General features: G+C 27.5%; 1 protein-coding gene and 1 long non-coding RNA gene across 12 annotated transcripts in view; one reads left to right on the top strand and one right to left on the bottom strand.

Moving 5' to 3' along the window:
• Nucleotides 1-3,158, bottom strand: part of axo (axotactin) — a 28,259-nt gene extending 25,101 nt beyond the window's left edge. For all 11 annotated transcript variants that reach the window (XR_004838633.2, XM_085659158.1, XM_085659161.1 and 8 more), the window contains exon 1: nucleotides 2,802-3,158. The gene's annotated coding sequence lies outside the window, so the exon portion shown is untranslated. The remainder of the gene's footprint in view (nucleotides 1-2,801) is intronic.
• A 1,533-nt stretch (nucleotides 3,159-4,691) lies between these two features.
• On the top strand, nucleotides 4,692-5,246 carry LOC146872754 (uncharacterized). Its single transcript, XR_014982586.1, has 3 exons — nucleotides 4,692-4,831; nucleotides 4,954-4,991; nucleotides 5,106-5,246. It is a non-coding gene; the product is annotated as an uncharacterized LOC146872754 (long non-coding RNA).
• Nucleotides 5,247-12,370: the final 7,124 nt, after the last annotated feature.

Here is a 12,370-nt window from a genome sequence, read left to right as displayed (position 1 = left end):
AAAAAAAAAAAAAAAAAAGAAAAAAAAACAAAACAAAACAAAAGAATTTACACGATCAAACGAAATAATGATTTTAATCGTAGTAAGAAAAAATTCGACGATAAAAATCGAAACACGAAGCGATTCGCGTTATATTTTTTAAACCTCAACCCATAATTATATCTCTAAACATGTCATTTATGACAATAATGAATAATTCATAATAATCCTTTTTTATTTTCTTCTTTTAATATTTGTTTATATACGCTTCGCAGATTATATTAGAAACCATTTAAAAGATTATCCGGTTCGTCGCATCGGATATTATAGTAATACAAATGGATACGGCCCCATTCATAAAGGCACGTTTCTATATATATATATCTATCTACGTGTAATGTGTTATTTTACTATTTATACAAAAAAAAAAAAAAAAAAAAAAAAAAAAAAAAAAAATTATAATGAGTCATAGCACGTAATATTCATAACCTCAAGCATTTGAACACTCTCTTTCTCTCTCTCTCTCTCTCCTTCTGTATATGTTTATGTTGAAATACGCACGCGTGATAGTACACGCGTCGTGTTTTTTTCATTCTTTCTTTTTTTCTTTTTCATTTCCTTATTTTCTTTTTTTCTCTCTTTCTCTCTCTCTTTTTTATTGTCCAAACAAAAGTATCTGATTTGTACCGAGGAAGTTGGCCCATGTAACATAAGGATCGTGTGGCTCGTGATACGAATCGATTAATTAGACATGATACGCGTGTATTAGCGACTCGTGTGCAACGATGCACGTGACTAAATTTATTAAATGACGCATCTTTACAAAGAGAGAGAGAGAGAAAGAGAAAGAAAGATTCTCTTCTTTACTTAGAAATTTTTTTTTTCTTACTTACGTATGGATATTCTCTCTCTCTCTCTCTCTCTCTCTCTCTCTCTCTCTCTCTCTCTCTCTCTCTCTCTCTCTTTATCCATCTCTACCTCTCTTTATCTATCTCTATTTATCTTTTCATTGGAAAACGAATTAAGCATATTAATTTCTTCGAAGTCATTTTCTTTTTCAACGCATATATTACGTGAGATTGAAAAATTATGATAGAAGGAATTTTATTAAAATTAAAAAATTCGTTTCAATCGAACAATAATATGTATAATTTTAGATTAATAATTATAATTTTATTATTAATTAAATAACTATAATTTAGATTAAATAATGTATAATTTTAGATTAGAATTGTAGAATTTTCAGGTTTAAAGAAAAAACAAATTTATTAAATTCGACGATTCAATAGTATAACAAAATGCGTTTGGAAAATAAACGCCAATAAAGTAAAAATATCTATAATTCTTATATAGATATTAAGCTAAATTAATTTATTAAATATATCAAATTAAATATATACTATGTCGAATTTATCAATAATATAAAAAATTTAGCATTTTTTGTCAGATTTATGAGATCAATAATATATTAGACTAACTCGTGTAGTAGACGAATTATAGTCTTTTAGGTTCAAATCTCGTCCGACCCATTTATTTCTGTTTTTTTTTTTTTTCAAATCTATATGCATACATATAATATAAATAAATAATAATAACAACAACAATAATAATAATAATAAAGAAAAAAATGAATAAATAAGATTATTCATATAATACAAAGTAAATGAATGATTGTTTAAGATTAAGGAACAAAAAAAAAAGTAAAAAGAGAGAAAAATTGATTAATAATTGCTAGTAATACAGAAAAGGGAAATGAGAGACAGATATTATATATATATATATATCTACACACACACACACACACACACACACACACACACACACATATATATATATATATATACATAAGATTATAGAAACGTTATCGGAAGCTCATGTATGATGATGGCAGCAGTGGGTTTTATAGGCAAGATCTCGAATTTATGCAAGGTAAACATAGTCGCCAGTTGTAACCAGATACGCGGTACGTCGCGTACGCGAAGTAAGACAATTAGCTTCGAAAGATTGATATAATGCGAGAGAGAACAACACATTCTCTCTCTCTCTTTCTCTCCTTCTCTCTCTATCTCTCTTTCTCTCTCGCTCTATTTCTCTCTCTCTCTCTCTCTCTCTCTCTCTCTCTCTCTCTCTCTCTCTCTCTCTCTCTCTCTCTTTCTCTCATTGTAATATACTTTTCATAAACTTCTTATATTTATATTTCGAGTCACATTCCAATGTTTCAATGGGAAAAGAAGAATGATGGAGCACGTGTTTTGTGTGTCCTAATAAAGAAGTATGAAGAAAATACCTTCGCATTATCGCGATTGTCGCGTGAAAATAAAAAAAGAGATTGAAACGCACTTTTCTATTTTTATTTTTATTTTTACCATTTCTTTTCTTTTCTTTTCGTTGTTTTTTTCTTTTTTTTTCCTATTTTTTACTGTGTCAATTGATGATAATACACACTACCGACAATAATGACGGGACTATGGTTAGCAAGAAGCTCTTCGCAAAATCTTGTCATTTGTATACGTAAATTTGTATTGTTTTAATTCATTCTTTTTGTGTTGTCTTTTTTTTTTGTTAATTTTTTCTTTTTTGAGGTTAGACTAATATTCGATATATTGAGTGGACTTATATGTGTAATCGATCATACCGACTAATTAATCTTTTTATTCGACAACAGAATTCGTGTATATATATATATATATATATATATATATATATATATGAGTTAGATTTTTATTAACCTTATTTTTCTTTTTTCTTTTCCATTTCTTTCACTTTTTACATGAAAAGGAGAAATAATATCTCGATTGATTATACATTACATAGTTACTTACAAAAAAAAGTTCGTAGGAGTCAGCAAAGACGTGTTGTCATCGTTCCTCTTTTTTTGATCCTTCAAAATATGAAGTCTCTCTTTCTCTCTCTTTCTCTCTCTCTCTCTCTCTTTTATTATCGACAAGTTAAATCCAACGTATGTGTTTTGCTTCCTTCGATAATCGATTGCAAAGTCACGATAAAGACAAATCAAAAAGGGAATAATGATTTATTGAATGGCAAAGAGGAATAGAAAAAAAAATGAAAAAAAAAAGAAAAGAAGGGAAAAAAATTGAAAATGTTGAAGAAGAACAAATTAAATTCTTCCCCTAATGAATTTGCCTTCTCTCGCCCGTATGGTCGATCATACGACCCCGTAAACGCGCGAGGATTAACTGTCGCGTTTCTGTGCACTCCGAGAGTAGTTTTCCCCACCCTTACTACCTCTACCGGTGGGAAGGAGAAACTAAGAGAGATACAGATAGAGAGTAAGAAAGAGAGAGAGAGAAAGAGAGAGAGAGAGTGGGTGAGAAGGAAAAAGAGAGAGAGAGAGAGAGTGGGTGAGAAAGAGAGAGAGAGAGAGAGAGTGGGTGAGAGATAAAGAGAGAGAGAGAGAGATAGAGAGATAGAAAGAGAGAGAAGGATGATGACAGCAACGACGGAACACGCACTCACCGTGTTGCCAGCCCTCACTCCCACCTCCTTTTTTCTTTCCCCCACTTCTTTTCCTGCTTGATCCTCGTATCTAATAAAGGGAGAAGATTAAGAATAAATATATTTCTTTCTCTCTTTTTTTTTTATATATATAAATATATATATATATATATGATTTAGCACACGATATCAATAAGAAACTTTCATAATATATAAATTAATGTGTATTTCGTAGATCTTTTTTTCTAATGAAAAAAAAAAAGAAAAAAAAAAAATTAAAGCGGTACGATAAATTAAAAAAAAAGTACAATTTTCCCTTTCTATTTTGTACGATCGATGGCAATTTATTTGTTTATTTATTTCTTTTCTTATTTTTTTTTTTTTTTTTTTTATAATGAAAAAATTCGTATTACACGACAGGGTTTCAAATAAATATAATTCCGTGTTTCTACACGTGTTAATAACTATTTATGATATTTAAAAATTTGTACCATTGGTTGATCAAATTTTGTGTAAAGGGGTAAATTTGTAGATTTTTTTTTCAAATATCAAAAAGTAATTTCACTTTTAATCCTCCTATCATTTGAACAACGAATTTGCGATTCTTCGAGTACGCGCATTCTCACTATCTCTCTCTCTCTCTCTCTCTCTCTCGTTCTCTCTTTCTCTCTCTCTCTCTTTCTCTCTCTCACCCGTTCTCTCTCTCACTCTCTATCTCTCTCTTTCAGTTTCCCTCTCACTTCTCTCTCTTACTCTCTTTCTCTTTTACTTATAGATGAGAATGACAGTGACGTATCGATGAGTGGCGCCGACTGATGTAGCATCCCTTCTCATCAATTTTTCTTTTTATTCAATTGTATGTCACCTGATTCTCTCTATCTCTCTCTCTCTCTCTCTCTCTCTCTCTCTCTTTCTCTTTCTCTCTCTCTTAAGTAATTCCTTCGATAAAACAATTTTAGATCTTATTCATTTTTTTCCTTTTCCTTTCTTTTTTCTTTTTTAATGAAACAATCTAATCGAATAATTATTTTCTAATTTTCTTGAGAAAATAAAATTTTTTTTTTTTATAGTTTCTTTTTATGATCGCAAAATTTTCGAAGAAAGTGATATATACGTTGAAAGATCACACGTATCATTTGGTAGTCGTGGGAGACGTTAGATGTATGTATAATAAATAAAACTGACAACGAGATAATAGACAAATTGACCCTAAACACATCCGACCGCTCCCGTCTCTGTCGGAGAGTATCAGAAGGTCGAGTTTCGACGTTACAGGGCGGAAGGGGCGCCTGACGTTTTCTTCCCGTCCTGCGGGAAGTGAAAACAATCCAGACAAACCATATCAAGAGGAAGAGGGAAGAGAAGGAGAATGCATTGACGCCATCTTGAGGACTACGTAAGTTTTCTTAAAAAATAAAAAAAAAAATAAATAAAAAAAAAGAAAAAAAAAATAATAGTAATAATAGAAAAGGAAACTGCAACTGCAAATTGAAGCTGCGACAATATTTTCATTTTAAGAATGTTCGTGCTTGCATAAAACGAAGCGTATGAAAAACGTAAGTGTCTATATTATTGTTTATTTTAATTTTAATTATTATTATTTATATTAGATCAATTAGTATATATGATCGATTACTTATGTACGATTGTTATTTTTTCATTATTTTTAGGTAATAATATATAAAGTCTTATTTGTATATTATGTTAAAAGGAGGTTAGAAAAAATGTATCGAGGTTATATACATGCACAGAGAGAGAGAGAGAGAGATACACGTAGGCATATATGTATATTATGTATGTACAAATGTATATATATATACGTATGTACATAAAATTTATTTTAATTTTTCTGCAAATTTTTCGACAATGAATTATTAATTTGTAATAAAATAAAAAATAATAAAAGTAATATTTGCACGCAACAACACACACACACAAATATATATATATATATATACACATATATAAACATATATATATATATATATATATATATATATATATATTTACATTTGATAAAACAAGATCAAAAAGAAAGAGAGATATAATTTTTAAGATAATATCTGATCGTCAAAAAATTTATCATATTAAATATCATTTGTACAACTGTATCAATTTTTGGAATTAAATGTTACGAGGTTAAAGAGGTAAATAATAAAATAATTCGAATGTAATTATAGAAACTTTCTTCGATAGTTTACATGCAAAGTTTTAACCGCTAGGTGCTTTAGTCGATAATAAGGAAAAATGCATTGGGTTACCGACCTGCCAGTAGCAGTTACGATTGCATCTGCCTCGTGATCAAGTATGCAGGAGTAAAAGAGACATGTTTCACGTGACGAGATATAACGCGATGCATATATATATATATATATATATGCATGGAAGTGTAGTCATTAACAGCCTTTGACTAGAGAGACGTTTATATATCCTCTGATATTCTTGTATGATATTACTATTATTATTTAGTTGAATATTATTTTTTTAGTTATTTTTACAATCGCACATTTATTTATTTATTTTTTTTCTTGTTCCTTATATCTCTTTTACACATAATTTCTTTTACATGTGTTTATGCGATAAAACATTTTTATACGTTTTTACGTTACACATTATATAATCACGCGTTGTTCGTATATTAATATTAATTGATTGATTATCAATCGATAAGAAAAATTAATTATATTTTTTTTGTATTGTCATATATCTTCCGTATTTTATTTTATTTTTTTATTTATTATTATTATTTTTTTTTTTTTTTTTTTTTTTTTTTTTTTTCTATTAAAATGAAGTAAAAATTTAAACCGGACTAAAAGAATCTGATACTGAAGATCAAGGTATATAATCAAAACGTGCACATCTATCTTAGTTGCATATTTGCATCGATATTCGATATACTCCTTAGAGATATTTAATGTTAAACAATAAGATATATATATATATCTTCAATTTTTTATATTTGATTCGAGTAGTTTTGAATATATAATTTTCATGCATACCAATAGGCGGGAAATTTGAAATGAATATAAATTAAATAGAATAATGCATTCCACTAATCCAGTACATCTTTTAATCATCATGTTTTTCAAGGATAAACGGATCAACCAATTATTGCTGATCACTTTGCACTCATTAATAACTGTTAAAGTCAACCCAATTATCACTTTTAACGAAGGCTTCAAAAATGAAATGCGAGATCTTTATCGACAATGTTAATGACTGTTAAAATATCTGACCTATTTGTTACGTTCTCCTTTAACACCATTCTTTTTTCTTTCTTTCTTTCTTTCTTTCTCTATCTGTTATTCTTTCACATTTTTTTTTTACGAAAAAAGAGGTTATTTTTCGATGTTAAAAGACGTTAACGATATATTCTATTGAATTTTTTATGAAATTCGAACTTCGGATCGTATAGTTTGTCTTTGAAACGTTGATGTCAGTTATTCGCTAATTACTTTTATTTACGTTGTTCCAATATGTTCTAATCAGTAAAATTCACACAAAATAACATACGTATATGTAAGCTTCACGAAGGGACATACGTGCGATTGTATGTCAATAGATGATACGTGATATAGTTCTAATTTCTTTACCGATAGTTCTAATTTCTTTATCGGCTGTACGAATTTGTAGAATTCGTATTCGTATGATTATCTATTTGGATTTTTGCAAAGTTATAATAAAAAATTATTAATTAGATCATTTTAATTATTTATTGCATTAGAATAATTTATAATACATAGAATAAAAACATAATTATGTTTCTATGTTAGTATTTTTTTTTTTTTTAAACAGGATAAAATTTTATAAATTTTAAACAATTTTCTTATTTATTGTAAAACGTTACTTTTTTGTTAACACAAAATGATGTTACCGAATGTAGTATTTAACTACAGATGATAAAGAAGGTATCATTTCTTCTTCTATTCTTTGGAGTTTGATTTTATACCATTTAAGTTGCGTTACCAGAATAATATGAGTGAATAGATGGCAGCAGTAAACTAATTAGTAAATCTTTTCAAAATTGGAAGGAATCCTTATGGAATTAAATTAAATCGATTAGAAATATATTTATGTGATTGAGAATACGAAAAATAATTAAATGAGATAAATATTTAAGAACAATGATACGTCTTATCGAAAATATCTATTTTTATGTGAAAAAATCAAGTTAATTAGTCGTACAAAAAATAATCTAATCGATCGAGGTAGACCCATAACATTAAACAATTTTTTCATAATTTTCTTTTAATATTGAAAATATATTTAGGTGAAGAAGAAAAAGCAATCTATTTAACTATTAACATCTTATATTTTAATACTTCTAATTGAAAATTTTTACATCGAGTATCGTACGTTTACTTTTTATAATCATATTAACGAATGGTCAAATAAGAAATTGATTTGATTATCGTAGTTACGTATGAGTGTACTTACTTCGTTCGTAAATTCGTCTCGTTCGCAGGTATACTTCGTGCGAAGCTTGAAAAGTAGCAAAAAAAGAAGGAAAAAAAGGAAGAGAAAGAAAAAATAGTGAAGATGGTTAGTCAACGACACATGGTTGCTTTACCGAGCAACCTAACATCATCAACTTCCTTGGAGGGATTTCTTAAAGGTATTTCTAACATAAGAGGGAACCCTTCGAAGTTTTTCTCTCATTCTCTTACAGTTAATTATTAAGGTAGCGCGTGAATCGCATGACCAACGTCGTCCCACGAACCCGGAACTATTTAATAGTAACTATATATCGACTTTTCTATTTGATCTCTACGCTTATAAGGTTTCCAACATTTTATTTGTTTATTTATTTATTTATTTTTTTTCATTAATATTAACGTAAAAAGTATTTTGGCTTGGTAAAGGATTATGATATTTAGTACAATTTTATCAGATTTAAAAAAAAAAATTTGATCTTTATAGGTCTTTCAGTATTTTATTTACTTATTTCTTTTTTTTTTTTTTTAATATTAATATAGAAAGTATTTGGATGAGTAATAAGTTACGATTTTTAATATATATATATATATATATATATAACGTTAGTATTAACAAATTTATATGGTATAGTATATGTACATTATTCATTGTAATATAAATTATTATAGATTAGGCAAATAATAATAAATTTTATGATCAAAAAAAAAGAAAATATTTTTTGATCCTTACGTACATATATATATATATATTATAAAAGAACACAACGAAAACGCCATCTACGTATAAATTATTAAATCAATGAGGACATAATAGAAATTATAAGGGAATAAAAAAGATTTTGATGAAACAAAGGAGAATAGAAACGAGAGAAGATATCCATATAAGTTACTCGACATACATATATATATATAGATAATACATGTGAAAGGTTAGGTTAAATAGTAAAAGTATTCTTCCGTCGCATCAAGAACGCTTTTCTCTTATTGTTAGATCACTGTTTATACATATTGTTTAAGTTGGTGAATTGAAAGATTTCTCGTACGTATATTCAGTCGTCGAGTTTCGTCATTATCATTGTTGACCGATCAACGAACGAAAGAAACTGTTCGTTTCTTTCGTTCTCGAAGGAAGGCGTAGCCATAGTAGAACGTATCTCTACTTTTGTTCGTATGTGTATGTTTGTGTGGATATGTGTGTGTATGGCGGAACAAGTGAAATTGTATCGCGTTCGACGTTCTCGATAGAAAGTGCTTTCCTGCTCGTGCAAGAATTTATATATTTACCTATCTATGTAAGTAAATATACATACATAGGTATATCAAGTATTTCAACGAGATATATTTTAACTAGTTATTTCATCGATAAGATATAAGGGAAATGTTATTACTTAGGTCACGTGATTAGGTTAGCTAGAAATAATTTAATTTTATTGTATACTAATATGTATATAAATATTTTTTTTCTTACATTTGATTTTAATTATTATGAATTGAATTTTTTTTTTTTCTTTTATTCTTCAACAAAATCTGTCTCATACGATATATAATATCTTCATACATATATATATATATATACATATATATATATGTATATATATATATATATGGGTTTACATATTATAACATATCCAATATCATATATGTATATATACAATTTTACATATATTGTAAAATAAATCTAATATGAAGATTATAATTGAAACAAAAAAGATTGTTAAGATAATAATTGATCTAAATTCCATATTTTTAAAAATATATTCTGAAAGAAATTTGTTTCAATTATATCCAATGTATCCTTTAATTCAACAAAGCACATACACACACACATACACACACATTATAAATGAGATTTATTAAGCTGAGAATTATATAATCAATTAAAGTATGTATATAATAATTAATAAAAGTATAATGCATATCATTATTATGAAATAGTATGTTATAATAATGTGCATACAAACTTTATTTGTAAAGGTATATGCATATATAATAGTCAAGATGTTAGATTATTATTATACATAATATAATAATTAACATGAATTCCATATCTTTGTTTATTTATTTGAAATAAATAGATATTAATCAAACATAACATTTAATTCAAAGAGATACTTATAGACATAAACATGAATGTATGAATTCCATATTATTTTCTATTTGTCCCCTTCTTTTATTTCTTTTTCCTTTTTTTTTTTTAAGAAGAAAAAGTTAGTCTGAATCAGATAAAAAGTAATCTTCAATTCAGAAAGATAATACGTGTACACATATATATGATTCTATGAATTCCAGAATTTCTTTTTTATTTATTTTTTTTTTCTTTTTTTTTTACTTTTATTTTCTTTTCTGAGAGGAAGTTAATCTGAATCAGATACAATGTAAACATAAATTTAGAAATATACACACACACATATATATACATATGTATATATATATATATATATATATAAATACAAATATATGAATTCCATATTATTTTTTTTTTATTTTTCTTATTTTTTGAGAAAAAATTAATCTCAATCGGATACAATGTAATCATTTAGTTCAGAACAATACACATGACCGTAATGTATTTTATATATCATTAGCTGTAATGGTGTTTATATTCGAGTAATGTATGCGAATAATAATTTTCGTACAATGTTCTTGATCGATTTTGAATCGACGCTTTTCTCAAATCACGATTAGGTTTTTGGTTAACGGATCATCCATACTTATATAAATTAGTGATCTCAAATCACATAGATGGTATATATATACACATATACATATATATATACATATACATATTTACATATACATAAGTACACATAATATATATATATATATATATATATAATATGGTAAGTATATTATATATATATATATATATATATAATATGTGCTAAGCCAGGATGTCTGTTACAAGTTACACGCCCACCTTTATTTCATAATGTAGATCGGTGCCCCACGCAAAAATGCGTTTTAACGTCTCATTTATAAACGTTCCTTCATTTGTTTTAATCTAACGCATCGACATACGTTCCATTACACAGTGCTTTACATAAGCCATGGACCGTGCATGAGAAGGTGACGCTTGAGAAGGTAGAAGGAAGAGTATGATCATCTTCTTTAGTGTATATGCATGTGTCTCTAAAAGAACGAGAGAAAGAGAGAATGAAAGAGAGAGAGAGAGAGAGAGAGAGAAAGAGAGAAAAAGAGAGAGATAACGTTCTCTTACGCACCAAGGAACTTCTTCCTTACGTCTTCTCGCGAACTCTGAAGTTGTAGTGATGGCTACGAACGAGTCACGAGTATGAACAAATTTTGTTCTTTCTCTTTTTTCTTTCTTTCTTTCTTTCTTTTTTTTTTTTTTTTTTTTTTACTTAAATTAAATCTATCGATTTTTATTTTTATTTTCTAATAATAAAATAAAAAGGTTTTGTGGGAAATCTGAAAAAAAAAATTGAAAACAATTTTTTGCAATTTAATTTTAACAGATATATTCATCTTTATCTCTTTGTGATATAATATATGCATCACAAATTTATACATACTGGACAAATTGTATCTTGAGGTGAGGATCTGAAAATTAGGTTTGTGCAATAGTTTTACAAGTTGGGCTTATAGTTTCGTGATTTGAAAAAAAAAAAAAAAAAAAAAAAAAAAAAAAAAAGAATAAATAATTAAGTTTCAAAAGTTTCAAATAACAAAAAAAAATAGTAACTAATTTTCTTTCCTTTTTTTTTCTTAATTTTTAATTTTTTTTTTTTTTTTTCAAACGATCTCGAAACTTTTGATTATCTTCGACAATTTTGATTCGTCTAATAACTTTCGATCAGTCTAGTAGTAATTCGCCCATCCTCTATATTAATAATTTTACGATTTACTTTACTTTTACATTTTAAAAATTACTTTACAACTTACTGATGAAATAAGTATCATGAATAATTATCGTGATCGTTAATCGACAATGTATGTTGAATGAAGAGAGAAGGAAAAAAATGTATTTTTTCTTATTTATTTATTTTATTTATTTATATATTTACTTATTTATTTATTTTCATAACGATCACTGATTCGAATAAAAGTACGGATCAAAGCGAACGCTAAAAGTAAGGGAATAGTGAAAAGAGACCGCGAAGGCGGCAAAGGACGACGAAAGAAACGTTCCTTCTTCGTCGCGGCCTACTCGATGCACAAGACTCCCAGTCGGTGCTGAATCATAGGATAAACATAGCCAGAATAATATATATCCTCTTCCTGAAGTTTTGCACGCACATTATTACAATACTCTTGTGGACTTGTCGTTTCTTTGCCGTTCGTATGTTCGTATGTTTCGCGTTCGTTGGTTGGTTGGTTCATTGGCTAGGCGTACGTTAACTCGTCGGGACGAGTTCTAAGCGGATAATACGAGTATATCGCATAGATCGTGATTCTCTATTTTGTCTTACTTCATATTTTATCACAAAATATTTTTTGTATATATATATATATATACATATATATATATATATATATAT

The sequence above is a fragment of the Vespa mandarinia genome, chromosome 9, assembly GCF_050613455.1.
Source record: "Vespa mandarinia isolate Hongniang chromosome 9, ASM5061345v1, whole genome shotgun sequence".
NCBI classification, from domain to species: Eukaryota; Metazoa; Arthropoda; class Insecta; order Hymenoptera; family Vespidae; genus Vespa; species Vespa mandarinia.
This window is presented reverse-complemented; position numbering and strand designations above follow the sequence as displayed.